Raw genomic sequence first — 6,909 nt, 5'->3', positions numbered from 1 at the left:
GAGCTTCTAGGCCATGTTTCGGAAGTGCATGTGTTTTCAGTAGTAGGGATATACCTTCCACCTGTGGTAGTGGATATCCAAAGGCTATAACAATAGCCTGCAATGTTATTGGAGTCTCTTGGAAAACCTTGGCCAGCAACTTGAAGGAGGAATTATTTTGCCTGGTGTTGGGGTTTTGTTAGATGATCTCTTTCTCTTGACGGGAGCAGAGTCAGTTCAGATGAGAAAATTTCATTTAAACTATAAATGTACACTTATATACAGATATGTGTACAGTAAGTTTTATTTTTTAAAATTAGATAGTTAATAGTATGATTTCTCTTGATATTTTTTTTTACTTTTTATTGATTCTTTGTGGGTTTCATATTATGTATCCCAGTCCCACTCACCTCCCTGTCCCCTTGCTTCTGCCCTCTGCCCTTGCAATCTCCCCACAAAACAAAAATTTAAAATAAAACAAACAAAATCAAATTTTATAAAAGTCTAGGAGTGAAAGCTGTAGTATGACCCAGTGAGTCACACAGTATAACCTTTAGTCCATACATGTATACTTGTATGAGTTCGTCACAATGAGTCAACATTGGTCTGGTTTGAACATTGGTGTTCTACACTGTCAACACTGGACCCTCACTGGGACTCCTGCTGGATATCCTATTGTTGCATTATTCATCGAGATCCTGTAGCTTTGGGTCTTCAGGTCCAGATCCTTCACATGCTCTAGTAGTTCATAGATGAGGTGGATGTTAGGGTGAGCTATCTTATAGCTCCAATTCTAGGCCTGGGTATTAGTTGGGGGGTTGGTCAGCCTGCCAGCTTTCCCTCATCATCACCACCCTGGCAAGGTCTGCACACCACTCCAGCTAGTTAATCCCATGTAGTAGACAGACAAGAGAGGGACCAGTTCTTCTGTTTGCATATCCTCAGGTCAGGCTCACCTGCACACACACCACCAAGGCTATCTCCACTGTTTGCTCAGGCAATGTGCAGGATCCACTCTCTGGATTTCATGACTTGTTGAGGGTCAGGGTCAATTGCCTGCTGCTGGTGGCAAGGTGTGTTGGGGGAGAGAACACATTTCCTTTACCCTTGCCACCCCACAGCATATGAGGGAGGGGGCAAGGGAAGTTCTCCTGCTGTCACACTTACAGGCCCAGCTCTACTGTGTTGCCCAGGCATGGAGTTGTGCCAGAAGGGCAGCGCCAGTTCTTCCTAGTGCTGGAGAAAGTGAGGGGCAGGGCCAGCTCTGTGCAGCCCTATTCTCCTATGGTAACAGGAGCCACAGACATCATATATCAACAGAGACCATGGCTGCCATAGAGCCACTGACCCAGTTATGGCTCCTAGCAGCAACCCAGGCCAGGAAGATAGCACAGCTTCTGGTGACCGTTGTAAGCTACTCAGATCTGCATGGGCCTAGCAGAGGCTCAATCTTCACATACTAATCTGGTCCTAGGTGGTGGCTTAAGCCCCTGATGTATGTGTGGCCTTTTTTTTTTTTTTTTTTTTTTTTTTGGCACTACAGGTCATGGACTTGTGGTTGGACTATGGACCAAGACATGATCCTTGGCAGCAGCCAGGGCTCAGATATCACCATGGTACTAGTTGGCAGTGCAGTACACTTAGATCAGCATGGACCTAAAGGCAGTGTGTCCTTCAAACCCCCGCATGGCCTCGGGTGTGAGTCCAGATCCTAAGCACATACTGCCTTCAATGGCAACAGGAGCCTCGAACATCAGCACAGGTCCTGGCTGCAACAGGGCCACAGACCTGGACATGACCCCTGTCGTAACTCAGGCCCACATCTCACCCAAGTTTGGGGTGCCAGCATATGTCTCTCATGTCTGTTTGGACCCAATAGCAGCACAGCTCTCAGGCACCAAGAAGACATTAGGTCGAGGCCCAGATTCTGAGCATCAGTGAGGACTTTAGTGGTAACTTGGTCCATGGACATCAGTGCAGACTCAGGTTGCAGGAGGATCATGGAAATGATACTTGGCAACAGCTTAGACCCCAATTATCATCATGGTCCTACTTGACATTGCAGATCACCCTATAGCATGGCCCCAGTTCTGGCATGGCCTCAAATGCCAACATGTCCCAGGTAGCAGTCCAGACCCTGGTATCTGCTCAGCTTTTGAGAGTAACAGGAGCCATGGACATCAACATAGACTCTGGCTATAGTAGGCCATGGACTCAGACATGGCCCAGGGCAACATTTTGGGACTGGACAACATCAAGGCCCTGAGTGGCAGCATGGGCCACCAGGTCTTTATGGCTCTGGTGGCAGCTTGACCTTCTAAGACCAAAGTGGCCTCAGGTATTGGCCTAGACTGTTAGCCTCTGCACAGCCCTTGGTAGCAATAGCAGTCATGGATGCCAACTCAGTGCCTAGATGTAACCAAAACATGGCCCTAGGCAGTCTGGGCTGGATGTCACTATGGTTCTGGGTGAGACAGAAATCCTGGATCGAAATGGCCCCTGTGGGAGAATATCCCTTGGCCACCAACTTGGTCACAGGTAGTAGCCCAGACTCCAGGAACCCACAGATCCCTCACTGGCAACAGGAATATTGGACATCAATGCAGACCCCCACAGCTGCATCAAGAAATCATGACCCTTGGCAGCAGCCCAGGCCCATACAGCAGCATGGCTCTGGGTGGCAAGAAGGGCATCTACCTCAACCCATTCCATACGGCCCTCCCCTCTTCAGATCTGCCTCTTTCCCAAGAACATGAATGGTTCTGCCTCTTTCTCTCCTCCATTTCCACAACCCTGTATTCACTCAACATAATGGTGCCTGATAGCCCATCACCAGATGCACCAGACATGCTTTTAGGTGAACTCTTCAAACCCAAGGTCTAGAGACCTTGGGCAGAGCTGTGTTTGCCTTCTGAGACTGCCAGACCATTTTCATTCAAATGACCATATTCTGCTCCCTGGCCCCTATAGGCTTGTAGCTGTCTCATAATGCAAAATGCATTCTATGCAACTTCAAAAGTCCCCATAGTCTATTACAGTCTCAACACCGTTTAAAAGCCCAAAGTTCAAAGTTTTCTGAGACTCATGCAATCTCTTAACTGTAATCCCCTGTAAAATAAAATGAAAAAGAAGATCACATACTTCCAACACACAATGGCACAGAATACACATTACCATTCCAGAAGGGAGCATGGTCAAGAAATACTAGAAAAAGGCAAGAATGAAAACTTTCTGTCCAACCTACATCTCCATGTCTACTGTCATAGATCTCTTCAGATCTCCAACTCCTTTCAGCTTTGTTGACTGCAGCACACTTCTTTTTTCTTGGGCCTGTTCCAGTCCCTATTATCAGCTTTCCTCAGCATGTATCCCACAGCTCTGGCATGTCCAACATTCATGGGTCAATTTCACAGCTTCACACAATGGTCCTTGTAGGCCTCCATGCAGGGACACATGACAGGCTGGTCTCAAGAGCTTTCCCTAGTCATGGAAATAATCCCTTTCTTCTGTCCTTGACTGTAAACCACATGGCTGAAGATACCAAGATATCCTTGATGCTGGGGATAGAACATTGAATTATATGTTTATCTGCTTTCTATTTTTGATGGTTTTCTTCACTTAAGGTTGAAAGTCCTGAAACTTAATCTGTAGATCAGGTGGGCCTCAAACTCAGAGAACTGCCTGCTTCTGACTCTAGAGTGCTGAGATTAAAGACATGTACCACCACACCCAGCTCTAAGCTTTTCTTTAATTTCTTTTTACAATTTGGAAGCTTAGCTGAGCGAGGTCTTGCCCTGAGGTCACTATCCCCTTTATTCCATCTAACATTGGCTTTTCTTTAATTTGCTTATCTCCTTAAAGACAGGACTTAGCTCCATTTCACTCCCTGGTGCCTCTTTTCTACTTGAACTGTAGTACATTTTTTTATTTTTCCTTGCTCAGCGTGCTCCTTTTCCTTATGGAGCTACATGAGAGTGAACATTAATAACCCTACAACAGAGTCAATACTAGACTGTTTTGAAATTTCTTCTGCCAATACAAACAATCCAAAACTCTTTAGTTTAGCCTCCGGCAGACTTTTCTGACAAGGGGCAAAAAGTAGCCACATTCTTCACCAAAATATGGAAAGGACAGCCTCTATACCACATACTAATATTTTCCTCTGAAACCTCTTGAGCCAGATCTCCACAATTCAAATCACTCTTAGTACTATTGTCTCCCATGTTCCTACTATGATGGCCCATTAAGCACCCCACTTAAAAGCATTCAGTTGCTTTTCTAGTCCAAAATCCCCAAGTTCAAATTCCTCAAAACAAAACCATGATCAGGTCTATCATAGCAATACCTCAGTCCCTGGTAATAACTTCTGTCTTGGGGTTTCTATTTTTTTGAGGAGACACCATAACTATACAACTCTTATAAAAGAAAGCATTCAATTGGGGCTGGCTTACACTTTCAGAGGTTCAGTCCATTATCATCAAAGCGGGAAGTATGGCAACATGCAGGCAGACATGTTCCTGGAGAAGGAGCTGAGAGTTCCACATCTGGATCAATAGGCAGCATGAAGTGAAGGAACTGACACCTCAAATGGTACTTCCAGTGACAACTTCCTCCAACAATGCCAAATCTACTCCCACAAGGTCACACCTCCAATAGTGCTAGTCCCTATGAACCTATGGGACCATTTTCATTCAAACTACCACAGCCTGTCTTGGAGAAGGTTGGGTATTAATATAACCTACAATTAATGATGAGGTTAAATTGTCTTGATAGTCAAAAGTATTTATTTTTTTCTTTTTGAAATTGAGTACATCAGAATTTGGTGCATGCATATTTAGAATACAAATATGTTCTTGGTTAACTCTTCCCTTGATTAGAATAAAGAATTCCTCTTTATCTCTTCTGATTAGTTTTAGTTTGAAGTCTGTTTTGGCAGATATTAGGATTGCAATGCCTGCTTGATTTCTGTCATTTCATTTGATGTTATTTTCCCTATTCTTTGATCCTACAATGGTGCCTATCTTTAATGATAAGCAAGATATGTTTCTTGCAGACAACAGATAGGTGGATTTTGTTTAGTCTGTATGTGTATTTTTGATTAGAGAATTAAGATCATTGGTATTTAAAGTTATTATTAAAATGTGAGTAAATTTTTGGTGTTGTGTTCTAAGTGGTACTATATGCTTTAATAATTATGTCTTTGTATTTCTTTCTATGGTCTGTCATGCTTATTCTTTTCTTTAGTCTGAGATATTGATTCCTGTATTTTCTTTAAGTTTGACTGGTTGATTATAAGTTTTTTAGACTGTTCATACTGGAAAAAGGTTTTGCTTTCTCATTCAACTATGGTGGATAGTTTTACTTTGTGTTATTAGTCTATGCTTGCCTTTATGGTCTTTTGGGACTTGTAATACACTGCCCCAGGCTCTTATATTAAGAAATCAGAAGTTATTATGATCAATTTCACTTTATATATGACCATGTTTTTCATTTCCAGCTTTTAATATATAGTCTTTTGTCTGTATACTTAATGTTGTAACTATGATATGCCATGGAGATTTTCTTCCTTGCTTGCTTCCTTCCTTCTTTTTTTCCTTTATTTATCCCTTTTGTTTTTATTTAAATTTGAAAGAAGCTTGTTTTACATGTCAATCCCAGTTCCCTCACCCTCCCCTCCTCTCCTGGCCCCCTCCTAACCCCCATCTCATCCCCTTTCTGCTCCCCAGGGAGGGTGAGGCATTCCATGGGGGATCTTCAAAGTCTGCCATATCATTTGGCGCAGGGTCTAGGACCTCTTCCATGTGTCTAGGCTGAGAAAATATCAGCCTGTATTGGTGTGTCTTTCCTTAGTTTGGGGAAGTTTTCTTCTGTGATCTTGTTGAAGATCTATGTCTATGCCATTGTCTTGGGATTCTTCTCCCTCATCTATGTCTAAAATTCAAAGGTTTGGTCTTGCATGGTGTCTTAGATTTCCTGTGTGTTCTTTTCCTGATTTTTTTTTAAATTTTTATATTTTGGATAGCTAGCTTAATGTTACCTTGACACAAGTTAGTATCATTTGAGAGAAGGGAACTCCAGTTTTAAAAATGCCTCTATAAATTGGACTGTAGGCAGGCAAGCCTACAGAGAATTTTCTTAATTAGTGATATCGATGTAGGAGCACCCAGCCTACTTTAATATGAATGTGCAAAATTTGGTTGAATAGAGGGGATAGATGTAGCATGGGATAGGGGTGGGGTGCTTCTGGGTTTCTGTAAGTAGGCCTAGAGGTGAAATTCAAGTAGCTTCGTTATTTTGTTCTTTTACAGGGATGTTGGCATTACATTTGAATCTACCACACTGATATGCTTATGTTATATTTATGTCTTGAACACATTGGATAGAAATTATAAGCTAAAATATTGAAATAGTAATGCAAACTTAAGTTATAAAAGTTTAACAACCCCTGTGTATGAGAGGGTTTCAACTTAGTGTATAAAATTCAATGCTAAAGGCTTTCTTCACATATTGTTTTAAAAATCAAAGTGCAGGATATCATGATACTGACCACTGTTCATGCTGTTCTTTGGCCAAAATGTCTTAGCATATCCTCAAGAAGTACCTAAAATTGACTTATATTGACTTTTAAATGCATGTAATAAGTGAATAGATAGGTATTTTGATGAAGGAAAAAAAGTGCTCAATAAATTAGATATAGAAGGAATGTATCTCAACAACAGGAAGGCCATGTGTAGCAAGTTCAATGCTAACTTCAACAAAGAAGACTTTAAAGATGTTTATTTAAGATTAGAAAAGAAAAGATGCCAACTCTGCCACTTCTGTTTATTTGGGGGAAAAAAAGCAGTTGGCAAAAGAAAGAATGAATGAAAGCAAGAACAGAGAGGCAGGGTGGGAAGGAGGGAGGGAGAAATGAAGGGAAGTAGGGAGGGA

This window comes from Phodopus roborovskii, unplaced genomic scaffold (genome assembly GCF_943737965.1).
Source record: "Phodopus roborovskii unplaced genomic scaffold, PHOROB, whole genome shotgun sequence".
NCBI lineage: Eukaryota > Metazoa > Chordata > Mammalia > Rodentia > Cricetidae > Phodopus > Phodopus roborovskii.
The sequence above is the reverse complement of the archived record's forward strand: the minus strand, read 5'-3'. Positions refer to the sequence as shown.